The sequence below is a fragment of the Erythrolamprus reginae genome, chromosome 2 (assembly GCF_031021105.1).
Source record: "Erythrolamprus reginae isolate rEryReg1 chromosome 2, rEryReg1.hap1, whole genome shotgun sequence".
NCBI lineage: Eukaryota > Metazoa > Chordata > Lepidosauria > Squamata > Dipsadidae > Erythrolamprus > Erythrolamprus reginae.
In genome coordinates, this window is record NC_091951.1 from 237,804,853 (window position 1) to 237,832,415 (window position 27,563).

The window sequence follows — 27,563 nt, forward strand, 5'->3', positions numbered from 1 at the left end:
CTTTTTTTAGCATAGACAGGTCGTGTGTCCGAGCTTCTGCAGGTTCCAAATATATTTTGATATCAAATACAAAATACCACAAAGCTAGGATTACTGATCTGAACAGATGGAAGGGAGACACTAACAAGTGGAACAGAGAACAAATGAGAGAAAAGGAGGACAGATTGATTGTTATTTTCTTAACACCTACAACAAAAATCAGTGCAGTCATAAAGTGCAAAAAAAGGGGGGACTTTCCCTTATGTGTATATAAAATCACTTTTCCCAGCATTAGAAATACCCTTTCTTCCAATTACAGAAATATATATAGTCTATAGTCTATTAGGAAGCAAAAATATTTAGCAAGTAACTGATTAAAGTCTTGTCAATTTCAGGCAGCAGCACAAGCCCAGGAGGGGTTTAATTAACTAAGGTCATAAAACTGTGCTGTTTAACTTGTTAGAACTTATTAGAGAAATTGTTCTTGGAAGAACAGGTACTGAAGCTTAGATACTTTGGCCATTTAATGAGAAGAGAAGACTCATTGGAAAGGACCCAGATGTTGAGAAAGATAAGGTGACAGTAGAGGATGAGGTGGTTAGATAGTGTTATTGATGCATTCAGTATGAATTTGGGCAAACTCCAGGAGACATTGGAGGACAGAGGGCCTGGTGGACTATGGTCCATGGGGCCACAAAATGTCGGATACATCTTAGCAACTGAAAGACAACTATAAAGCTGCAGAGAAAGCATGTTAGATATTCAAAAAGCCTAACAATATTTGATTTTAAGACTGTGCCTGCTGGCTAAAGGATATTGAACATAGACAAAAAGGAGTTCACGTTGTTCTTTTGTTGGACAACTGATAACTCCATGCAAGCTTTAGTTAACAGGCAGAGTTATCCTGTTAAACTTCTCTCTGTTTTTTTTTTACAAGTCAATCGGGGTGTTGGCTACTAAAAGGAGCTATGAGAGGCACAGGTCCTTAGAGATGTTAAAAGCTTCTTCGCTGTACAGTAGTTTGAACTAATCCTTAAAAAAAGTCAAAGTCCTTTAACAATTTGAAGCCTGAAATAAATTTGTACACCAAACAAACAAACAAACAAACAAACAAACAAACAAATAAACAAACAAAGTAAATAAATAAATAAGAAATAAAAGTTGTTTGCTTTTTTCTTTGTTTGTTTGTTCCATTTGTTTTCTTTCTTTCTTTTTTTACAGTTAGTTTATTTTATTTTTTTAAAGAAAACCTGTTTGGAATTAATGTTAATGTGTCCTGGAAATTGTAGCATCGTCTTGTAGTTCCTTGTCACAATGGCTTTTGCAGCTTTTTCTCCTTCCATTTCAACTATTGCTAGGCACTTCTGTCTCCCATCGGCCAACACCAAAACAGAGGCATGGCTCCTCTTTTTTAGGAGAGTGGAGTCCTTTCTTCCTCTGAAAATGGGCGTAAAGTGCATGGTATCGTGAGCATTCAACATTTTTGCTACCGGCTCTTGGCACTGATGGGCCGAGGACTGAGCCAGGGAGGGAAAGAAAGACGTGTAGAAGGCACATTCATCATTTAGGCAGGCTTCATGGAAATGGAGGGGGCAGTGCGGAGGTGATCCAACCGTTGTTTTGTGAGACCTGTACACTGAAGCTTTCCCATTTCTTGGTTAATCACAGGAACAGCTGGCACTTTCTTCACCGATGCTGCCGTATCCTCGTCAAAAAGACGCACAGCTATTTTCCCCCAGAGCACAGGTCCATCTTCTTCCTTGGAGCCAATAGCTCCTATCTGTCCAGTGACTCTGTCTAACACTTTGACCCTTTTTTCCTTGGTACAGACAGCACAAGGTATACAGTGACATGTCCAGATTGTGCGAGACAGGGATTGAGTGTTTGTAATAGGAACTCTTCGGGCCAGTCCATAAGATGACCATTCAGAATTGGAACACCTCCCAAAAGGTATATTTGTTTGCTGGGCTCCAGACGCTTCCAACTTCTCTAGACCTTTAAGGCCTGGAGTAATACTACAGGAAACATGGCCATACCTCCCTGCTGACATAACATTCATGCAGGGCTGGGACAGGGAGGGACCTTCTCCCTGCATATTATCACACCTTGCTGACAGTTTCCGAGCATCTTGCAGTGGTATCCACCGAGCCAGGCTCACTTTGCCCATGGCGCTAAAGGCAGAGTGGCTCAAATCTATGTTCAAAAGGATGCTTGCTTTTGCTGCTAGGTCTGGCATGAACTCTTCCTCTTCCCCAGAGGTTCCTGAGATTTCCTTCCTGACAACTGAGCTTCTTTGTGTTAACAGCTTGCCCCCAGTAACATTGCTCAGCTGTTTTGTCTCCAGACTGAAAGGGACTGAACTGTCCCCTTCTTCCATGGTCCCTGTGGGTTGGTTGGCCTTTGCCACCTCCACCCCGCTCTTCCAATTCTTGAGTGTGGTTGACAATGTTTTAAGTCGTTGAGTATTTAAGCCAAAGCTCAGAGACTGTGGGCGATCCATATCTTTTGAAGCAGATGTAGAGATATTGGACATGCGAAAGGGTTCGTCATAGGAGCCTCTGTACCCAGGGACCTATGGGCATTCCCATGCTGGTTAAATATTGTCTCTTCCCTTTCAGAGGAACTTGCTGGGCTAGGCTGGGCTTGTGAGCTACATTCACCATCTGGTGAGTCAGCCCCGTGTTAGATAGTATGTTGGCAAGAGCTTCTGGGTCAGGCATGAGCTCAACTGAGTTCACTTCTTTGCCACGAGACCCATCACCTTTATTCCTGCAACTGGAAGTAGTTAGCTGCATGTTTGAGAAGGGCTCTCTGGTAGGGCTCTTGGCAGGTAACCCAGCTGCCAATTCCAAGGCTGGATTGGAATGAGCCAATTTGCAAGTCCTCGCTTTGGAAGCACATGGCTGTGGCCGGCATCGTCTCCCTTCTGGAGGCTGTCGGCTTTTGGAAAGGCAGGGGATCTTACTGCTGCTCAAAGTACCTGCAGCCAACAAAATGTTTTCCTTCCAACCTGGTTTGTCAGAGGTCTTCGGAAAGGGAAACTTATTGGTTTTCCTTTCCTACCGCAGCCATTTAGGATCCTGCCTGCTTGTGATTGCACCTGCTCCCGATCATACCCTCCGCTAGCCAAGCCCTTGTTTGTTCCATTTGTATGCCACCCATTTCCCTAGGGACTCTGGGCGGCTCACAACAAAAATTAAAACATATAAATAATATAAAAATCTGTTTAAAAAACCCAATTAAAAACAATTTCATCCCACAGTTAAAAACCATGCATGCCATTTATGGCTGGATCTCGATGATACACCATCAGATCAATGCCCCCATGCCTGCGGGAAAAACCAGGTCTTTTTATAAAAGGAACTGGATGACAACAATGGTTCATAGTGATTTGCATTGGCTTATGTCAATTATCTTTTACGTACCTTTAATAATGAAAATCCATGTTTTATGTCTGACAGCCACTTACTGAAACTAAGCGCACTAAAGCCTGGTTCAAAATCAGGGAATGGCTATAGTGTAGTAGCTCAGCAATATTGTATGTATTTTTATTTTATTTTTTTTACAATTCCTAATTCTGTTCCTGACCTTTTAATTAAGAATACTTGTCTATACTGTTTGGTGCTATCTCGTGATCATCTGGATGTTTGTAGCCCAGATTTGGCAAAACTGCAAAAGGTTGTTCTGCATTGCTTCTGTTCTCTAGTATCCTGGCATCAAGTCAAACTCTCATCAATCCTACCCATGGTCAGAACTGGAGCTGCCAATAATAGCTCTTTGAAGTTGACCTGATCAGGAAACGATTCTAGACTTTCGAGTAGAACATTATCAACTGAAATAGACTCTTGTTTTTCAAGCTCAGCAACATTAAGATGTGTGGACTTCAAATGCTAGAATTCTGGGAATTGAAGTCCATAGGTCTTAAAGAGGCTGAGATTGAGAATCACTTAGTTATCATAAAAGTGTCTATGTTTTTTTTTCCCTTTTCTGTCCCTCTTATATTCCAGGAATCAGGTAGGATTCAGCCTAATCCTTTCTCTGTTTTTTGTACTGGTTGTTGTAATAATCTCTGAATAGTTTCCTTAAGATTTTCTTGGCGTGTCCCTATACTTAGCCTACACCCACTGAGAAAAGACAGCTGTGTTCACTTTAGAATGGGAATCAGAGCAGGTCCCCATGATCTGCAACATCATGTGACAATGTCACTTTTTGTATGACTATGGTCTATGTAAGGAAGACAGATGAGGGAATGACTGTAATGTAGAAGAAATGTATTTTTTTCATCGGGGGTGACTTTCCATAGGATGTTGAGACTCTAGAAAGAGAGCAGAGAAGAGCAACAGAGATGATTAGGGGACTGGAGCTAAAACGTATGAAGAACAGTTGCAAGAATTGGGTATGTTTAGTTTAATGAAAAGAAGGACTAAGGGAGACATGATAGCAGTGTTTCAATATCTCAGGGGTTGCCACAAAGAAGAGGGAGTCAGGCTATTCTCCAAAGCAGGTGAGGGTAAGACAAGAAACAATGGGTGGAAACTAATCTAGGGGAGAAGCAACTTAGAACTAAGGAGAAAATTCCTGATAGTTAGAACAATTGATCAGTAGAACGGCTTGCCTCCAGAAATTATGGATGCTCCAATACTGGAAGTTTTTAAGAAGATGTTGGATAATCATTTGTCTGAAGTAGTGTAGGGTCTCCTGCCCAAGCAGGGGATTGTAATAGAAGACCTCCAAGGTCCCTTCCAACTCTGTTGTTATATATGGTTCTTTTTAACAAAAGAAAGGGCAACATGTGTGAGAATCTCTTGGTGTCCTGAAGTGAAATATTTTGTTTGGGGGAGCATTCAAATAATTTCCTGCCCTCCTGTTAGCCAAAGTAACATTATGAGGACCCAGATTGTTGGGGACAACATGCTGTCTCTATAAATAGCTTAGAGAGGTCTGTAAAGCACGGTGAAGTGGTACATAAGTCTAACTGCTATTGCTACATTGCATAATGGGCTACGTATGGCAATAAACTTAGTAAATAATACAGCTTACTAATGGGTTTTAAAGAAAGTGTGAAAGCTCAAAACACCTTTTTAGTCTTCCTGAGATCTATAATAAAGTTTAGTGGGGAATCATCCCAGCAAGTTGTGTCAGGAAATAATGTGTTTAAGTGGTGAATGGTGCAGCCATATTGAAACTTTTTAAATTATAAACATGTTCATTATTGAGATTACAAAGCTGAGCGCAGCATTTCTAAATGGGGAAGGGAAAGAGATTATTCTGCTGTTTTCTTTTAACGTGCAATCTTGGCAACCCCTCTTGTGAAAAGAGAAGTCATTTTCCAAGACAGGAATTATTTGAGTAGAATTCCCTTGACAAGTTTTGTTTTAATCCTTCGTATGTGTTGACATTACAACTCAAGGAATTCTGAACTAAGAATTAGTTGTAGTTGTAGTTCTATCACACTGTGATTGTGCCCAGTTAGGCAAAGAAAAATTGAAGTTTTCAACCTTGTTCATTTTCTGTTCAAAATGTGATTTTGAGCACATGATTCATTTTTCATTTCTTGTTAATTATTTGATTTCTATTTCTAACAATAACAGTATTTCCCTCTTGTGCCAGTGACTGGATCGGGGAAATACATTTTCCATTTACATATTTCCTCAGTCACTTAACCATAAAATATTTCTAACTTTTTCAGGTTATGTTGCTTACGCAAAATCTAACTTTAAGAACTGTTAAACTTTTAGGGTTTTTTTAAAAAAAATCTAGAAATCTTGGTCAGGAAACAAAGCTCTGATGATAGAAAATTGGTTGCGTTCAATTTTTTTAGCCTTAGAAACTGTTCTCATAGAACTCCAGAACACAGTTTGAAAAACCCTGACTTATAACATTTTCCATTACAAGTTTTAAAAGGTAGTTTATAGAAACCATAACAAGAAACTTTTTTAAACTGCAGTGTTATTGATAGGAACGCAGGTATATACAATACAACTACTATGGTAGAAAACAATATTCTAGGCCTACAAATCTTAAGGTCAATAATGACACATTCCTTACCAGCTTTTCAAAGCAATTGGGACCAACATAACTTATATTCCTACAGAGTACTTCTTCAAAGGGTCATTGAAACAATCCAACCCTTTGGTCCCAGCATCCTCATTTCATCAGAAGCAAAGGCTCAATAGATGCCTTCATGACAATGAGGTGGTCTTCCCAAAATCATGCAGGCATCTCTTAATTTCAATAGATTCTTAATATACTCAGATGGGAGATTATCAAGTGACAGATGCATTGCTCCCTGATTTTCAGTTTATCCAGCAACTTCAGCAAAATTCAGCATCGTTTCCTATGTTTCCAAGCAGTTATTTCCTCCTTTTTCCTTCTCAGATTTAGATGAAGGCTCAGGCTGCTGAAGTTCTAGGAATGCAAGGAAGCATCATTGCATGGACTATTTTAATTGATTTGAGCTTGCCACATGATGGCAAAAAGAGTTTCTATTAGCTTCCTGGGGTCGTCTTCTTACCCAGAAGTATAGTTCTCAAGGAATTACTTTTAAATCCATTTAAATTTGTGAGTGAACATGTTCTTGTGTGTGTACGTGTGTGTGTGTTTGTGTGTATCCTGGACAGACATTGATGTCCAACCCTATCTCTTTCACACATAACATCCAAATGTTGATGAGGATGACCTAAAGGAAAATTCAAGCCATATTCCTATGACCACAGTCAAACGCAATCTGCAATCAGCAGATATGCCCAATCAGGGTTCTTGGCTGTGCAGGTCACATTCATGAGATTCATTTCAGATCTTCTCTGTCATTAAGATGAGATTGGAGGTAGAGGAAATAGGGCTGATTTGGGTCAAGTATTCCTGCTTCTCCTCCATGCTTAGAATTTTAGATGCCTCGACAAGTTCATAGGAAATGGACCTCTGGTTCCTGTTCTTCAATGTCTGGCCATTCAGCACTATCCATACGACTGTTGCATTTTCTAAATTATTATTTTTTAAAATTAACAATTTAAACATAGCAGCAATCATTGCGGTGAACAAATCTCCCTTCAAAGGTGATCAGTTCCAATGAGCCATCACCAAAATCTTACATGATTATCCAAACAGTACGCAATTAGACTAGTTCATGTGATTTCAGACAGCTGGGAACGTGGCTTTGTGCGCCAGAAAAAGTCACCATCCTTTGTTATATTCGTGAGAATTAGCCCAGGTTTTGTCTAACTCTGTTCATCTCTGTATTTGAAATTAGTCAGTCCTTGCTGAACGGTTTGTGTAGTGCGAAATGCAACCGGTTTTGCCCGTTGCAAAATCCAATTTGTCTAAGGGTTGGTTTCATCCTTCATTAAAATGAGAAGAAATACATTATTTCATTCTAGGTTTTTTAAAAAAGTCAAACCTGTGATAGCCAGCTATAATTCGTATTCTGTGCACTAGTCTTTTGAATCTAATTTGAGTTTGGAATTTCTGAAACGGACCAGCTTTTGTCCCTGATAAAATAAAGGGAATATTAGTTACAATTCTATCTTGAGTCCAATAGGATTTAAAGCCATATATTTTTCCTATTTTTAAAAAATAAATAAAAGTATACATGGTAGATCACTGGTGGGGGGTGGACTAAGATTGGAGGAAAAGCTAATGTATTTCTCTTAAATCAGCTTTATTAAAGGAGGCTTATGGACAAACTACAATGAAATTATGGGGTGAGATCCTTTCAGGATTGTTCTACTTCAAGCATTAAATAGGTCTAGTCTCAATGTTTTCCTATATTAACTTACTCACCATCGACATGTCAAGAATAAGGAAATCAGAGGAGGGGGAGAATCATTTTTCTGATGTACTATTATTTAGCATGCAAGGCTTTTTGTAAAGAAATGTTTTTTCATTTTTTTAAAAAATGTATTTCTTCCATCCCATTCAATCTGAACCGACAAAACATACCCTGGACTTTTGGCATATCATGTTGCTGAATGTGTGGTTTATACCTGAAGGCAATTCCAGTTTTGAGGGGTTGTATATCTCAATGTGCCAGTAGTTGTGTGAACACAATTATAATGGGCATGTTCCACCTTGAAAAGAAAGATCAGTGTAGTCCCTGGGTTTTCAACTTTTAATTGGTATAAATTTTTGGGTTCACTTCTGGAAATTCTGACATCTAGCACACAGCCAGTGAATACACATTAAGAAGACCAAAGAGAAATGTGATTCTTTCCTTAGATTCTGTATATGTTTTTGTTTCTCCAGAATACATAACATTTTTCAACGTTTATTTTGAAATTCCATCATGATAAGTTCTATCTCAGGTACAAATGCTTTTCATTGATTACATGAGTTTGGACAGTTCCCTCATTTCTGTGTTGTCTCCCCTACATCTCTGTTTAATTAAATATAAATAAAGCAGTGTATTAATCCCTTTGGGGGTCGGGAGAAGCCAAGGGACCAGTTGAGTTTGGCAGTGGAGCTTCATGAATTTGCATCTATCCTTAGAGAAAGCCATATAAAATCAGACTGCAATATTAAATCACAATGCTACTCTGTGTTTGAAAACAAAGAAACAAACAGGAAGCAAAACCTTAGATTGTGTGCTATATCACTTTGGGAATTTCCATCTCTGTTTCCAGGACAATATGTTACGCTTTGTTTCCATCTGCCCTAACTTTCTACCAAGAAACAGCACTCCAATGACGTTTAATTGCATTCTTCCGAACAGGCTCTTAGAACATTAGAATCAACCATTAGGAATCTGTTGTTGTGATCTGAATGTAATGTCCTACTTATATCTGACCTCTGTATACGTTTGACTCCGTGTTAACCGCGATTCTATGTGCTCAGTCGGCAACATCTTTCAAGTCAATGTCTTTCTAAACCATGCTTGTTTTCACACTCCACTCACATAATAAACAGAGCAGAACATGTAATTGGGTGGGCATTTTCTAATAAGGGGGTTGGGGGAAGCTCTCCTTTCCTTCTCCCCCCCCCTCTCTCGAATGCATGCAGCACCTTCCAAATCAACCAGAAGGTGACTTCAAGTAGAGACTTTGTGAATGTAAATTTTGTTTGTAACTTGCCTGCTACCTTTTCCTGCATGATGTGGGTTCAAATGGTACCATGTTCTTTTCAAATGGAGTCACAGCCAATAAACAACAAGAAACAAGCAAACAGTAATAATAAACGTGATTACATACTCTCCCTCCCCCCCCCAATCTTTTCCTGTGAAATTCCTATCGTAATATGGGACTGTGGACCTTTCTGTGCATTGCTAAACTGCAAAATTGGGTTTACTAACAAAATGTCACTGGACACAAGAATGTAGACCAACTCTAGTTGGTCAATCCATAAGCCTATAAGATATATGAAGTCTGAAGATGTTTTTTCTTAGCCATGCATTGTATTTTCATATTTATCAGAAAACTGAATAATTGGTCTTATCTAGAAAAAACGTCACTGGAAATGAAGTCCGTGTTTAATGCCTACCTAAGTTTAAAGACTGTCCATGTTTAATGCCTACTTAAGAATAAGTGTCAAATAGGTATCTGACAGAAAGCAATACAGTATGCTTAATAAGCAGTTCACCAAACTACCTAGAACTAAGGACAAATTTCCTAACAGTGAGAGCAATTGATCAGTAGAATAGTTTGCCTTCAGAAGTTGTAGGTGCTCCATTCCCTGAAGGCTTTCAAAAAGAGGCTGGAAAACCATTAGTTTGAAATGATCTAGGGCAGTGATGGTGAACTTTTTCTTCCTCGGGTATGGAAAGAGCGTGGGTGTGTGCTATCACGCATGCGGAATGTCCCCACCCATAATTCAATGCCTGGGGAAGGTGAAAACAGCTTCCCCCATGCCTCGGAGGTCCTCTGGAAGCCGGAAACAGCCTGTTTCCCAACTTCTGGTGGGCCCACTAGGCTCGTGTTTCACCCTCCCCATGTTCCAAAAGCTTTTCTGGAGGCAGGGGAGGGTAAAAATGCCCTCCTCCATCCCCCTGGAGGTTCTCTGGAAGCCAAAAACACCCTCCCAGAGCCTCTATGTGAGCCAAAAATCAGCTGGCCAGTACACACATGCAGGTTGGAGCTGAGCTAGGGCAACAGCTTGCCTGCCAGCAGATATTGCTGAGAGTGCCACCTGTGGTACCTGTGCCATAGGTTCACCATCATTGATATAGGGCCTCATGCTTGACCAGAGGGTTTGACTACTATGCTCCCTTCCAACTCTATGTTCTAAGGAATCCATGCAATTGCCAATATACAATCGAGTAAGGTCTCAAACTGTGCACATCAGTTCTGGTTCCAGTTCTCATCTGATTTTGTGTGCCAGGCCTCCTAACTCCAGACAATATCATCAGGAACAACTGGTTAGGTAGTAGATTGAAGGCAAAGAGTCTCTTGGTTTCAATCTTTATATTTTATTGCATGACTTAGCAACATCACCACTTCAGACTAAATTGTCATGCCAGCTTTTTTCCTCTGTATTGTTGTAGGGCAATGGTGGGTTGCTGTCGGTTCAGACTAGTTCGCGTGTGCCAGTGGCAGGAATTTGGCCCCATTTGGTGAACCAGTAATGATGGCTGGCTTGCCATGCCCCCAAAATGGTTCCTCAGTCACCGCTACTTGAAAGTGGCTGGCAACGAACCTCCTGCACATGCGCAAAGGTTTCTGGGCATGCACAGAGGATCAGTACCTGGATGTAATGCAATGCAATGCACACACTTCTGAACTAGTAGGGAAGGAAAGAAAAACTCACCAAGCTGCACTTTTATCTGTAGCACTAATTACAGTAGCCCCACCCAACCACAGGTGGCCTCATTTTCTCTTGTAATAATCCTTCAGTTGTTGTCTCCTATGCATCACTCTACGCATGTATGGATGTGTCATTAATTCTTGTTCAAAATCCAAGGATGATACAGATGATTGATCTCCTCCTGGGCTGTCTGCCAAACTCCCCTCTTCCCTGTCACTCATGCTTCCTTGGTCAGATTCCATCGGGAGCAAAACAGACCTGCGGCATGTGGATGTTTCCCCCACATCCACCTGCACAATTCTTGGGGCAGGAGCTGGGCCAGAGCTAACCACAACAAACTACAACTCACATTTTATTTAAAACCAACCAACCCAAAACAACTTAGGAAAATTGACATTAGCACTTGTCTGGGTTTTTTTTCAAAGCGGTTCACAGGTTAAAAAAACATGTGTGCAAATATTGATATGTTTAGCAACAGTGCACAGCAAACTGTGTGCAGTCTTGGAAAAGACAATTTACAAATGCGTTACATTAAGAGAAATTGCTTACAAAAACGTGAATGTTGCCAAGTAGGTGTATCAGAGAAAATGCATCTAAAAATGTATTTTTTTTTTCCTTGCTGGCAGAAAAAAAATCAGAAACTGGTGCAAAATCATGAGAAAATGAATGCAAGACTGCACAAATGAGAAATTGAGAGGAACTTTAAGTGTGCACACAATAAACATTATACTATAAAGGCAGGTTAACACTAAAATGCAACATAAACATTAGCTGACAGAGCTTGCCAACTGATAAAAGTAAAAAAAAAACGCATTCTGATTCTTGTGCCTTTAGTAATTATACACTGCACATTAAATATTCAGAGCCCTTTCTTTCATGTCTAGATAGAAAAGGGGAGGTAGAAGTGAAAAATTGGTTTGAGCATGTCAAGGTGAAGAGGTTAGCTTTTAGAAGGCTTTTAAATTCATCAACTTGACAGATACCAGAAAGTTTCAAAAATATATTTAAAAAAGCAAAGTTAAAGTGCACATAAGAGGAACAGGAGGTTAAATAACAATCCTGTGTTTGTGTATAAATGAAAGAGAGCAAGGCAACATGCAATTCTTAACAACAGGATGACAAAATCTCCTACATCTCTGGTGCACAATGTTAATGGAAGGTTTGCTTCAACATTCCGTTTCTTTGAACTGATAAAGATGGGACTTTGTTTGACTGGTATGGAGAAAATTAAGTTCTCCAACAGAATTCAGATTTAAAAAGCAAGCACAGAGAGGCTTCCCTTTCATAACTCAGCATCACAGGATGCACCTTAAATCCCAGATCTTGGACATCATTAAAGACATTTCTTTTTACATTACTGTGTACATAAGTTACTTCCATTTCAGGTGTCAAAAAAAGCTTAGCCAAAAAGTATCAAAAAGTCCTAGCAACAGCCTTAATCACCTGTATCTCTTCCCTCACACACAAACAAATATGCACAGCCAATTCAGTTATCTTCAGAACGGACTCTAAGGGTAGACACTTTTTTCCCCAGACATGCTGGAAATGATGTGAGATCATAAAATAACTTTATACCCAGGTGTTTTAGAGACATTATGCCATTCCTTAGATCTTTGCAAATAACTACATGGAAAGACCAAGTTCATTTTGTCACACTTACCTGCACTTATGAGTAAATAAATAAATTCTACATTCAAAAGTAACATTGGCTTCATTTGGACAGAAGAAGCCAGTGAGCAAATCTCTGGTTTGTTTTTAATTGTGTTGCCTGGACATGGGATGTACAAAGGCATAGGCCACTCTATACATTCCATTAGAATTAGAAGAAGATTTAAAGTGTTAACTTAGGGCTTGTCCAGTTGAAGAGTTCCCTCTCCCACAATAAACCTGACAAGACTTTTGGATCAAGAGAAAAAGGCCTTCTAGAGACTCTTAACTTTCAGAATATCCTTTATGGGCATACACAAAAGGGATACTCACAAGGTATGCAAATGCATATTTTCAGAAACTGAGCTTGATCCCCACTGTCTGCATTTAGGAGGACAATCAAGTTGTGTGGATGCTGTCAAAGTCCCTAGTGAAGACAATGTCCTCAAAAGGGGCTAAGTGCAACCCAGCCGTGTGGGATCACTCACGAATGCGAATCCTAGAAAGAAAACTAGGACACATTCTCTTTTTGGGTGAAGTGACACGGTTATAGAGCCATGTACCTCTTTTTATTTGGGAACATAAGGAAATGAGGATAATTACACATACATGTCAAGTGATACATCCAATAACATAACTTCAAACATATCTTTGAGTTCTTCCTATTCCCACAGATATCACAAAACAATTTCCTAGAAACTCTTCCTAAAAGAAGATGTTTCTCACACCTAATTTCTCTGAAGCCTTCTGTCTTATCTCAACTAATCTTCCTTAATCACCCTCTCGTCCTGTGTATGCTTCAGGAAATGTAAATCTCCCCCTTTGATCATATAACTGTCCGGAGTTATGTAAACTTTGTTTATTAGTAAGATGTTTATTGAGCCCTTTTGTTTCCTTGTTGTAATTGCCAGGAATGCATTCTAGGCAAGTTTAGTGCCCTCCTGTCCTGGATTATAATAAGCAGAGCATTTTTATGCTAGAGGTCCAGATATACAGTGATCCCCCGGTTATTGCGTCCCCGACCATTGCGAACAGGGTAATTCGCGATTTTTCAACCCGGAAGTCAAAATACCATTTACGCATGCGTGCCGGGCACGCATGCGTAGATGGCAACCGGGAGATCAGCTGCTGGGCGGCTTCCCTGGGTCTTCCCCCTCTTGCTGGCGTCAGCGAGGAGTTTCCCCACCGCCCACGCAAACTCCTCGCTGCCGCTCGCCCGCCCTTTGCCTGCCCACGCCGTTCGCTCCCCCCTCTTGCTGGCGGGAGGGCGAGAAGCCCTCCCCAGCACCCGCTCGCCCGCCCTTCGCCGCTCGCCCGCCCTTCACCCTGGCCGCTTCTTCCCAGCGGAGAAATTCCAGCCCCCACCTGGTCCCGCCCGATCCTCCTCCCTGAGGCAGCTCGCCCTCCCATGGCCGCTTCCTCCACCCTCCATTGCAAGCCCTCGCCACCGCAGCCAACGCACGCTGCGATCTTCAAGCCCGGCTCCTTTCGGCCCAGCATCCCGGGCCAAGCAGCTGCCTTCCGTGACTGAGCCTGGCTGGCCCGGAAGATCGTAGCGTGCGTTGGCTGCAGCGGCGAGCGAAGCCAAGCCGGCAGCAATGTCGCCGCCGGTGCAGCCAACGCGCGCTACGATCTTCCGGGCGAGCCAGGCTCAGTGACGGAAGGCAGCCACTTGGGCCGAGAGGAGCCGGCCTTGAGCCGGCCGGTTTCAGCTTCACATTCCTCCAAGTCATTTCGCCGCTCGTGTCCTGGCTAAACCGGGCAGCAGGAGACAGGCGGTGGGCTGGGAGCCGCAGGCGAAAGGAGCTCGGGCATTGTTCTCCGGACCCCGCCCGCAGCCTGGAGAGGGAAAGGGCCGCCGCGGGGCTGAGCGGGCGGGGTCCGGAGAACAATGCCTGGCGCCGCGCTCCGATGCCCGAGCTCCTTTCGCCTGCGGCTCCCAGCAGCACTTTGAATCCAGCAGCTTCTGCTGGATACGGGCGGTGGGTGGGACGAGCGGCGCGGAAGCCAGGGGCTGTGGCAGCTCGCCCCCCCATCGCCCGTATCCAGCAGAAGCGGCGGGATTCAAAGGGATTCAAGGCTAACTTCTGCGCTTGGCTTGAGGACTCAGCTCGGAAGCTGCACGGGTGTTTTAAAAGGTCTCCGCCGGCATGGGGGGCTTCCTACCACCTCCCGAACCCCCAACTCGGGTTTGGGGGGGTGCTAAGAAGCCCCCCATGCCGGCAGAGACCTTTTAAAACACCCGTGCAGCTTCCGAGCTGAGTCCTCAATCTTCGGCTCCTCGCTAGCGCTGCGGAAGTAAAAACACCATCTGCACATGCGCAGATGGTGTTTGTACTTCCGCAGCGCTACTTCGCGAAAACCCGCTCGTTGCGGGGGTTCCTGGAACGGAACCCTCGCAACGAGCGGGGGATCACTGTATATAATTATAATACAATCCTATCCTAACATATTTATGCTATACTGCAACAAAGTTGCATCTTCCCTATAAATCTACCCTAAGTCAAATAAATAATTGAAATATAGCATTAATGCATAGTATTAATTCAAGTAAATGAGTGAAGATATGATATTTCTGCCATTATGGAAACTTGGTGGGTGAAACCGACAAATGGAATATACAGTTAAGAAGGATTTAAATTATTTAAAAGGAATTAGATCAAATAAAAGAGGAGGTGGAGTTGTATTATATATAAGAAATAACTGCATCTCTACAGAAATAGAGCACAATGAAAATTATCTTAAATGCATTTGGGTCAATATTAAAGGGGGGGGGGTCTATAGTATAGGCCACCCAACCAAATAGAGGAATCAGATGGATTTTTTGCTAGTCAGCTAACAAAGTTATGTAGGAAGCACATCACAATAGTAATGGGGGATTTTAACTACCCTGATGTCAACTGAGAGACAAACTGTGCACTAACTGGAAGATCCAACAAGTTCCTAACACCTAGCAGACAACTTTGTTACCCAAACAGTAGAGAAGGGAACTAGAGAATCAGCCATATTGAACTTAATTCTCACTAAGAGAGGTGAAATGATAGAAGGTGTTGAAGCTACAGGAACCTTGGGTGCAAATGATCATGCAACATTAGAAGGGTAGAATAAGAAGCAACGGATAGAAACTAATCAAGGAGAGAAGCAACTTGGAACTAAGGAGAAATTTCCTGATAGTTAGAACAATTAATCACTGGAACAGCTCGCCTCGAGAAGTTGTGAATGCTCCAACACTGGAAGTTTTCAAGAAGATGTTGGATAATCATTTGTCTGAAGTAGTGTAGGATTTCCTGCTTAAGCAGGGGATTGGACTAGAAAACTTCCAAGGTCCCTTCCAAATCTGTTATTGTTATTATATATGTTTCTTTTTAGCAAAAAGGAAAAGGCCAACATGTTTGGGAATCTCTTGGTGTCCTGAAGTGAAATATTTTGTTTGGGGGAGCATTCAAATAATTTTCTGTCTTCCTGCTAGCCAAAATAACATTATGAGGACCCAGATTATTGGGAACAATATGCTGTCTCCCATAGAATAGAATTCTAGTCTATTTTAATTAGCATTAGACAATACAATAAACATACCTCCTTGGGATGGTTCATATTCAAGAGTTAAACTGCCACTCCTCCTGCTAAACCGATTCTGGGAAGTCCTGGTTGTTTCCCTAATAGAAAAGAGCAAATGCAGATGTGGCTGTAGGACAACTTGCCATGGCCAGCCTGCTATGGCTAACTAGCCGGGGGCAACTTGCCATGGGACACCTCACTGCAGGATAAGATTTACACTACTATCAAAGAGATGGTGGAATGGAATCATTAAAGGAAGGATGCAAAAGGAGGGACAAAATGAAATGTGTATTACCAAAATCAAAATATTTTTTTTTCATTTTTAAATAATTAATTACATTGAATTATTTAATTCAATTGAGTTATTTAACTCCCAGGGCGAGTTGTCCCAGGGAAAGTGGTTCCATTCCTTGGAGAGGCTCCAGCTTATTCCTTAAGAAAGTTAGAACCCAGCTTTGTCACCTGTCTTTAAAACTCTGGCACCTCACCCCAAGGACATAAGGATGTTCTTCTCAGTGGGCTCAGACCTTTCCATAGATCCAAATAAAATGAGTTGGTTGGCAAATAAATGTAACAAATAAAATAAATAAATAAATAGAACAACCCTGCTGTTCCGTTCGGGTCCTATGTGACCCGAAACCAAGTTTGAGTCCCCGGTAAAACATTTTCCCTGCATATCTGAAACTTGAAATTTCATGACTTTTAATCATTTCAGGGGTTCTCTCTATGAGAATTTTTTTGGGGGGGTGGGGGGCTTAGTTTTTGCTGGGCAAAAAAACTTCCTAATGTTATGTTCGGGTCACATACAACCCGGACCGAAAACTCTTCCTTTGAAGTACTTATGTTTGCTCAATTTGAAGACTTTTTTCACTTGGAAAGTAGTCTGAACATTTCTGCACACAATGATATGAAAATTGAAATGAAAAAAGTAAATCTTATTGGTTTATTTTGCTGATATAATGCATGCCCCCCCCCCGTTTTTGTGATTTTATTTCAATTTATGGATAGTTTTGCTTGCAAAATCCATTCTATTTTACTAAAGTTGGTGTGGGATTGGTAGCTTGAACATTTCTGAATATAAGAAAAATATAAAGGAACAGAAAAAAATGATTCTTATTGGTTTTTTAACATCAGAAATAAGCCCCCCCCCTCGGCTGCTTGCAACCATTTTCACTTTTTATTTTTTTATGCTCCAAATCCGAAATATTCTTTAAAATCTTAGGCATTCATTTACTCAATTTAACAATGCTGATCATCAAAAAATATTTTTGGGGTGGTGGCTAATTGTTTTCTGGGCAAAAAAAAATCATCACTTCGAGTCTGTTTCTGTTCGTATGTGACCGGACCAAAAAGAATTTTTTTAGGTACTTGAATTTGATCTTTTTGAAAACTTTTTCAACTGGAAAACTAGTTTGAACATTTATGAACATAATGATATGAAAATTGAACTGAAAAAATTGAGACTTATATTTTTATTTTGATCAAAAAGCCCCTCCCCCCCATCCTTTCTGAATTTCGTGTCAATTTCTATTTTTTAGGGCTACAAATCCCTAAGGAATTTCCCCCCAAAAGGTTTGATATACTAAATTGAACATTTCTGAATATAAGAAAAATATAAATGAACTGGAAAAAATGGTTCTTATTGGTTTATTTTTGCCACAAAAGGGCCACCCCCCCTCGGCCTTGCTGTGTGCCATTATTGTCACTTTTTATACATATTTGGCTAGAAATATTTGGAATATCCTTTTGAAACAATCCTGAACATAAGAAAAATAGAAATGAACTGAAAAAAATGATTCTTATTGGTTTATTTTTGAATATAAAACCATATTGTCTTGTACTCGAGTACAGTATAAGCCTACTCGAGTATAAGCCTATTTGAGTATAAGCATGGGGGCCCATTTATGTGCAAAATAAACCAATATGCATCAATTTGTCATATCATTATGTTCAGAAATGTTCCAGCTACAAATCCCACACCAACTTTAGTAAAATAGAATGTATTTTGCTAGCAAAACTATCCATAAAGTGAAGACTATTTCAAAAAAACGGGGGGCATGCATTTCATCAACAAAATAAACCAATATGCATCAATTTTTCCAGTTCAATTTTCATATCATTATGTTCAGAAATGTTCAAGCTACCAATCCCACACCAACTTTAGTAAAATAGAATGGATTTTGCAAGCAAAACTATCCATAAATTGAAAAAAATTCACAAAAACGGGGGGGGCATGCAATATATCCGCAAAATAAACAAATAAAATTTACTTTTTTCATTTCAATTTTCATATCATTGTGTGCAGAAATGTTCAGACTACTTTCCAAGTGAAAAAAGTTTTCAAATTGACCAAACATAAGCACTTCAAATGAAGAGTTTTCGGTCCGGGTCGTATGTGACCCGAACATAACATTAGGAAGTTTTTTCGAACAGAACATGGGGGTTAAAAGTCTTCCAATTCTTGCTTTTCAAAGCAGTTTGAGGCTTTCAACATCTTGCAGAGTTTGCTCCTTTTCTTCCTCATCACAACTATGAGGTGCTGGAGGTGCTGAACCAAGTCCTCGCCAGCCTCGCCAGGTTGCTACCAAAATGGCAACCATTTTGAGAATCACTTAGGCAGATTCCTCCTGTTTTGCCTCTGGATTTCAATAGATTTCTGCTTCTTCATTTTTCAAACAAAAAGTAGACTTTATTTAATTCAAATTTGTTATGCAGGTAGCTCTTCAACCTTCGTGGATTTTCTTTCAGTTTCCTGCTAGGCTTCAATCAAAACACAGCCAATGAAGTTAAATTGAATTATTTTAAAACTACAGGTTCGGTGAGTGTGGCTTGGTGGGTGTAGTGTGATGGTGGGAGTGGCTTGGTTGGCACAGCAGGGCAAGGATACTACAAAATCTCCATTCTCACCCCAGTCCCGAGGGAAGGATATTGCAAGATCTCCATTCCCACTCCCTCTTTGGAGCCAACCAGAGGTGGTACTTGCCAGTTCTCCAAACTACTCAAAATTTCTGCTACCGGTTCTCCGAACTACTTGAATTTTCCAATTCCCCAGAACCTGTTGGATTTCATCCCTGCAGTGAAGACTTTGTCCTTCCTTCTCTGATTAAGTCAATAAGTGCACAACAAGAGTGTGTCTCATTCTCATGAGACAAAGGATCCAAGCTCCCCATTCCCACCCTTTCCCCACATATCTTCTTGATCTTTTCCCAAAGTGGATCAGAGAGAAGGCCATATAACCACAACTATACTTTGTCCACCCTTGAATGGGCAAAAAAGAACCCATTAATGGCTCATATTAGAGGAGGCCTACAAACCTTGCCAGATCCTGGATAAGAGAATTTATCAAGCAAGCTGGTTGACAGTTTGTTTGGCCGCCAATGAACTTGTGAGCAAGTCACTGCATCTTCTTTATATGCTGTCCTTTTAGTTTGCCCCTTATATTATCTCCATTACTTTAAATGACTTGCCAATGATTTCAATCGTTTCATCTGGGTACAAGACCTCAACTTTGTCTCAGATTGGTCTAACACCTGGCAACTTCAAATATCAACCAACAAATGCTCTACCCTCCACATAGGCAAAAAGAATCCAAACCACACTTATGAACTGAATAAACAAATTCTCGCAGCCAACCCACACTCAGTAAAAGACCTTGGAATACTAATATCAAATGACCTAAGTGCTAAAGCCCACTGCGACAATATCGCCGAGAAGACTTCCAGAGTTGTTAACCTGATCCTACGTAGCTTCTGCTCTGGCAATCTCTCACTACTGACTAGAGCCTACAAAACCTATGCCAGACCCATTCTCGAATACAGCTCATCTGTCTGGAACTCACGCCACATCTCAGACATCAACACTCTCGAAAATGTCCAAAGGTACTTCACCAGAAGAGCCCTTCACTCCTCCACTCGTAACAGAATACCTTACGAAAATAGACTAACTATCCTGGATCTTGAAAGCTTAGAACTGCGACGCCTAAAACACGATTTAAGTATTGCCCACAAGATCATATGCTGCAACGTCCTTCCGGTCAATGACTACTTCAGCTTCAACAGCAACAACACAAGAGCACGCAACAGATTCAAACTTAACATCAACCGCTCCAAACTTGACTGTAAAAAATATGACTTTAACAATCGAGTTGTCGAAGCGTGGAACTCATTGCCAGACTCAGTGGTGTCAGCCCCAAGCCCCAAACATTTCTCCCTAAGACTCTCCACGACTGACCTCTCCAAGTTCCTAAGAGGCCAGTAAGGGGCATACATAAGTGCACTGATGTGCCTATCGTCCCCTGTCCAATATTCTTCCCTTATCTAATATATCATACATTTTCTCTCCTTTCCTCCAACCTCTCTTCTTTCTTACTTTCTATCATTATATATATTTCTTAATGTCTATTCTCCTTCATATGTATTGTATATTGGACAAAGAATAAATAAAATAAATAAAACATTTCAAATTGAGATATCAGAGAACTGAGCTGAAGGGAGTTGAAGAAAGTGTTAATAGGTCTAGTGTTATTTTGGGATATATTTCTTTAAGCTGACCCAAACAGTGCAATTTAATCTTCTGTAATAAGCAGTGTGAGAAATAATTCAGGTAGTGACTGAATAATGGTGAGGAAAGAGCCATATTTTTAACCTCCCAATTATGATAGCTGGATCTATGGTTGTCCTATCAGTGGGGTCAAATCAATATAGCAGTGAGGGGCTTATTGTGGTCAAGATTAATCATGGCTCTCTATTAGCTTTATTCATTGAAATTAGAAAATGCTCCCTTGGATGACTGGTCACAAAAAAAAGTAATGATCAGAATAGCCTGTTGTTATCTTACACAGCAATTTCAGTTTGAATGAAAGTACCAAACAAATGGGCCTTTTATTTTTTTTACAAAAGAGCTTATTCATTTTCGTTTGGCAAACAATGTCTTAGCCTCTGTTCCCTTCTGCTTGCCAAAGTGTTTTCTCATTTTCTCAAAATGCCCTTCTCCACCGCCTCTCTTTCTCTTTCTCTTAAATAGAGGTAAATCAAAATCAATTCCGAATGATGGTGACATAAAATATGTTCTGGTTCAGGTGACTCCAACCTTGGCAACCATAAGACTTCTGGGACTTAATTCAAAGCAAAAGTGGCTGAGGAATTCTGGGAGCTGACGTCCACAAGTCTTAAAGTTGCCAAGGTTGGAGACCCTTGTTCTGGTTTCTCCATTTCTTCCTAAAGTTTTGTTAATTCTCCGGCCTTGGTGAATTACAGTTCTAGCTCTTTCCAACTTCTGATGTTTGTCCCTTAACAGTTCAGAGAGATGAGCAAGCAGAACATTATTTGCCCTGCCAATACTGTGATATTTCTTTTCCTGTATTTATTTATGTAGGTGTAAAAATGCCTCATTCCAAATGATTCTGGGTGCTGAGGAGACTACTGATAGTCCTTGACTTACGACCATTGATGTTTGACAATTGATGTTCATCTGCACAACATGACAACTATTTATTAGCCATGGCAAAATTAGTCATGACAGCCATTTTCCTCAGCACTCGTGTCATGCTTTCAACAAGTGTGCCTATTGACTCTAAATATCCGGAAACACTTTTAGTAATATTCAGAGGAAGTATAATACATCTTTAAACTCAAAGCATGCATTCCACAGGAGGCTATCTTCAGCCTCTCCACATGATATTTTGCTCTGGCCTAACTTCTTCCACTGCTGATAAATCACTCTGTCATAAATATGAAATTGGATGAGTTGATTACTCCAGCTTCTGTTTAAAAAAGTTCAACCAAACAGTGGTTCAAAAACACAGGGGATAGTTATTCTTAAGGTACTTTGGCCAGTCCTTAATCCTACATATTCATCTGTCCTAAGCCATTTGTAAGCACAATTTAAATTTTATAGTGCCCCAGCCTCTATCAGCCCATGGTGACATAGTTATTACTTTTCTAAGATTTTGCCCAAACTATTTGGCCAATCTAAATTAATTAATTTTCTTTTGACCAATGTTCTCTAACAGCTGGAGTTTTATTTATGACAAATTTTCTTGCAGTTCTGGTTGGAAGCAAATTCTTCTCCCTGAAAGTGGCCATCGTTCTTTTTTTTATCAATGGGGATCTTTACATATGTCACTCTTTCATAACCATGTCACATCTCTGAGGAAAGGTCAGCTTTCTTCCCGGGAGCTCATAGATCTTTTGAAATACTGGTCTTCACAATAAAATTGTCAAAGCTTTGTTGTTCTTATTGTTGTTTTGGAGGTATCATTTGCTTCCCCCTCCTCATTTTTTTTCACTCCATCAAATTGCCGAGACTGCCATCAGTTTGATCGCCTGTCAGAATGTTGATCCCCTTTCTGTTATGAGAGGATTTTTACACAGACCCACTATTGATTCACAACACTGGCTTAAAACTGAGCTTAAACTTCATCAGACATAGTTCCACTGGTTCGTGTCTCCTGAGGACTGGATTTGTAATGATGTCTTTCAGCTGACATTTAACCCCAATTGCTTTGAAATACTTTCAGGGGATTCAAAAGCTTGATGAGACACTTGAGTTCAGTGTAAGGTCAGCAATATGTGGGAAGAATTGTCTATATCCTGACCTCCTTAATTTCCCTCAAAGGGACAGAACAGTGTTCAGCTTCTCTCGAAGAGAGTAAAAATGAGTTTTGCTTTGTTTTACTTTAAAAATGTATAGATATAATTATATGTTAAGACTATGAGGAAGAGATATAATTAAGAAAGAGTTATCTGTGAGTCAAAGAAAAATAAAAGGTAAACTTCCCACAAAGCACTGCTGCCCTGCTCACACATTCATACACAACACAAGGGTAGATTACTAGGTCTTTATTGACTGCTGGAGTCCAACAGTCCTCAGCAGTTTTTCAATAACAAAGGCTCATACCTCCCCCTCTAAGTTCCACCAGACGTTCTAAGGAGCCGGCAAGAGGGGCAATCTCAATTCCCGAAGCCAGGCAAAAGTCAGAACAAAGCAAAAGTTTCAAAGCCTTGAATTAGTCCATGAGGCAAGGCACCAGGTCAAGGCACAAACCAGAGGCCCAAAGTTCAACACAAGTTCAAAGGCAAAACACAAGAAGCAGGAATCATACAGAAAGCAATCCACACACATTGTTCCAGCAATGCCCATTATTTTGTCTGGGATTAAATAGGCAACACCGATATAGCCCCTCATGATGGGAGAGAAGGATACCTCCTCATGAGTAACTGACTGACTAGTGGCATTGTACCTGTCACTAGTGTTGGGCGAACCCAACGAAGCTCGGGTTCGAGTTCGGCACCCAAACTTTTTCCGTAAAGGTTTGGGTTCGGTGCCAAACCCAAACCCGAACTTTACCCGAACTCGAGGAGCCGAGGAGCACCAGCACCCAACTGTCACCTTCTGAAACGGGGAACTCCAGGAAGGATGTCTCCGTGATGTCAAAGCTCCACCCCTGGAATCCCCTATTGGGATTCCCCACCTCCATTTGCACCTTCCAACCGGCCGACAGCTCCCTGGCTCTTCTGGGAAGGTGACAGCCAGGCGGCGATGCTTCTTGGCGTTCTCTCGAACCCGAAGTATCTGGGTTTGGCATTCGGGAAAATGCCGAGAAGTGCCCCGGCTGTTTCGGATGGTGACAGCTGGGCAGCAGCGCTTCTTGGCATTCTCCTGAACCCGAACCCGAACTTTTGCCAAACTTTTGGAAAAGTTCAGGTTCGGGTTCAGTATACTTTGTGAGTTCGGTTCTCCCAACACTACCTGTCACCTCTCCACTCTGTGCCTCCTTGATTGGGGGAAAGACAGGAGGTATGTATTATACTTCCTCATCCTCAGTGGCTGCAGGCAGTTTTCCCCGTTCTTTAGCTGAAGCCTCCAGGTTAACCTGCCCCAGCTACATGGGATCAGCCTGCTGCCCAACTGGTCATTCCGGCTGTGGCTGCTCCATAAAATGAAACCCTCTGCTGGTCCATGTTTCCATGCACACCTGCACTCCCTTCCTCAGAGATGTCAGGATCTGACTCTTCCGACGACCCCTCCAAACTCATGTCCAGAGATGAGGCCAGAGGTACGTCCATGACAAAATGCTTCTTATGTAACAACTTTATGGTGCATGTTGGATAATTGGCCACTAGACTGAGTTTCTAGCATAATAATTTAAGAATACGAGTTCTGATGCCCTTGAAAACCATTAGGAAGATTCAGGTGATCCAGAATGCAACAACACCAGCAGTAATGGACATATAATACAGGGACGGATTCCATTTTCCACTGCTACCACTGTGCTTCCTGCAGAGCTCCGTGACCCCAGTGCGCATGCACGCACATCAAAGCGAGATTTACTTTCTGCACATGCACAGGGAGTCAAATCTTGTGCGAGGAGAGATTTTGGTGACTTTTGCCCATTTTTTTGCTTCCACACATACGCAGAAGCAAAAAATTGCCAAAAATTGTTGAAATCTCACACTTGCACGCATCCACACGCAGGATTTGGCTTACTTTGCATGCGCAGGAAGCAAATCTCATTTTTGATGTGCCTGCCTGCCCACCGGCCAGCTGGAACTGCAGACGCAGCTCCATTTTCGCTGCTGGAACGGCATCCCACCCACCCTGGTCCATTCAGCAACCCAAAACTGGTGTAACATCTCTGTGAGTTGCATTGGTTTACTTCCAGGTGTAGTTCAAGGTGCTGGCTGTCACCTATAAAACCCTGTATGGCATAGAGCTCAGTTACTTATGGGACTGCCTGTCTCCCTTAACATCAGCCCTCCCAATTCATTCTAGCTGGGTTGGTATATGCCTGGCTCTTCCTGTTAAGCAAAGTCATCTATTGGGACCCTGGAACATAACCCTCTGAAGCTGTGCATGCGCTCAGACCTCAGGATCTGGATGATCCCCACTCTGACAAAGAGCCACTGTCAGGGAACAATGAGACCTCTGCACTTGCCATCTTTATTTTTTTTTCTTGATTTTCTTGCATTTTATTTTCTTGCATTTGTTTTTTTTCTTGCATTTTATTTTATTCATTGTCCAGAGTTGTTGAGAGGTGGGTGGCATACAAGTTTAAAGGAGGAGGGGGAGGAGGAAAGAGCATGAGAAGTTGGAGACATCAAGCAGAAGCTTTGGAGGCCAAGAGCTCAGCTGGTCTATAAATACAACAAAGCTTTAGATTGTTGAACTACATAGAACAACCAATTCCTTAGGGACAGTTTCAGAAGCTGTTTTGTGGTAATGTTCCCCAGTTATAGAAGAACTCAGCTAGTTACCTGGGAATGGATTTTGAAAAGCACAACTATTAGATAATAGAATAACAGAGTTGGAACGGACCTTCTAGGCCAACCCTTTACTCAAGCAGGAGATCCTATCCCATTTCAGACAAGTGCTTGTCCAATCTCTTCTTAAAAGCCGAAATTGATGGAGCACCCACAAATTCTGAAGACAAGATGTTCCACTGGTTAATTGTTCTGTCATGAATTTCCTCCTTAGTTGTAGTTTCTCTCCTTGAATAGTTTACCTCCCTTCTTCCTTGTCCTGCCTTCAGGTGCTTGGAAGAAAGGTTTGCCCTCTCTCTTCTTTCTGGCAGCCCCTCAATATTGGAAGACTGCTACCATGTCACCCCTTAGTCCTTCTTTTCATTAGACATACACACCCAATTCCTGCAACTATTCTTTGCATGATTTAGCCTCCTGTCCCCCTAATCATCTTTGTTGTCTCACTTTAATAGCTGCGCTGCTTAAATGCTTATTCTGGAATGAGTTGTTTCCATTAGCCAAAAAGCACTTTGCATTCCAAGCTGGTATTAGGATTGTATTTATAGATAGCCAAATTGGCAAATGCATGATTCACAGAGGTAGCTAATGTTCTTTTAATGAAATCTGCCAACATCTTGAAAGACAACAACACCTAAAGAGCCTTCTAAATGGGAGGAGAATATTTTGTCCAAAAGAACTGGAGAATATTAGGTTGCAGATATATGCCTCAAAATCTGAACAGGGGAAAGCATGCTGTGAACACACATTGCAAGTAAAAATAGGTTAGAGGGACTTGTTTTTCTAATAAATCACATCCTTTGTCCTTCTAATCTTAACAGCATCTCTAATTAAGAGAGCTATGCAGTCTTACAAAAGCAACTGTTGAAAAACATACATTTCTTTCTCAGTGCTGAACAAAATGTTTCACTTTATAGTTGAGGAAGGAGTAAAGAAACCTAGGAAAAATGAAAGAGAATTCTGCTAAAGCACAAACATCAGATGCTGGATACTCACAGACACAAAATAACTTCATTATTATCAGTTTGGTGAGTTCGACCCAACCAAACAATTCATTCAATTGAGTTTATCCTGGATCTGTGTGCTTATTCAAAGCCAAAAGCTTGTTAATTGCTTTGGCCCCACAGCCTTGGGAGGGAGTTAGTGCTAAAATGTTCATTGTCTCCAGAGAATGGCTGCTAGTCAGTGGAGAAAGTCAGATAAAGTCAGCAGGCACAGTTGGGAGAGATTATCATATACTAATTTGAAAAAAAAAGGCTACAAAGGCGCTAATAGGTTTGCAAAGGGGAATTAAAATAAGCTGGTGAATTAATTGCATCCATCTGGAATTCACTACTGTTGCTCATGGCTTATTTCCTAAAAAGAAGAATCAAGCGTTGTGGGTCTTCCTGGCAGGGCCAGCATCCTGCAGAGGTACCACCCAGATTTTAGCAGGCCCTGCCAGCTTTTGCAATTGATGATAACTCAGCTTTTGTGTTGTCCTCGGAGGAAACAGATCAGAACAATTCTGGCATAAAATAATCCTACGGGAACATTTCATCGATTCCATGATAAGAATCAACTCCTCAGACTCAGTGAGTTACTGGAAATACAACAGCTCTGAAGAGATAAAGCCTTTAAAATGCAAAAGTGGGGAGGTGATTTGAGGACCATTTGAGAAAGCATTGAATAACTGGAGAGAAGGAAGCTGTAAATTGCCCCGGAAGCAGAGTAAAGACGCTGAGACATATTGTGGATTAAATAAGGGTCATTTTATTAAATTAGCATAAATTTAAATAACGTAACTTTAAATACGTAAATTTAAATATTTAAATTCAACATAACTAAGGACCTGCAGAGGCCAAAACTAACGGGGCGGAAATTCCTACCAGAAACTTCCTTGGCAACATTGGGCAAAAACTCCTTGCTGAACCAGGTGAAGGTAGCCACCTTCACCTGGATCCAAGCCATGCCCCTTCGTCGTGTGGGAGGAGTTCACCCTCCAATCCCCGTGGGAAATTGGATCCGGTGATTCCCATGGACATCCTCTCTCCAATCCCCGAAGTTGTTCCAACCTCTAGTTCCTGGAGAGAGGCGGTCCATCACCCTTTAAAGGATGCCCAAAGGAGCATGCGCAGTCGCTTCTAATTGCCCATTTCCACCCCTAACCTGCCACAGAGGGGGGTCAGATCTCAATCTTGGCCCCCCGACCCCCACCCAGCCTCCTAAACTAATTCCTGGAGGCACCTCTGCAGGTCCGACAGGAAAATGGCATTCCCCTCACTGAGAGGTGAATGTAACAGGGGATGTAACCTATGTATCCCACCAACTCCTTAACACTTCCCAATGGCTCAGGTGGACTCTCAACCTAGCCTATTACAATTTCAGAAATAACAGCGTTCCCCAGCCAAT

At 41.3% G+C, this 27,563-nt stretch overlaps 1 pseudogene; it reads right to left on the minus strand.

The window, feature by feature from the left end:
• Positions 1–1,543: 1,543 nt before the first annotated feature.
• Positions 1,544–27,563, minus strand: part of LOC139159542 (uncharacterized) — a 32,698-nt pseudogene continuing 6,678 nt past the window's right edge.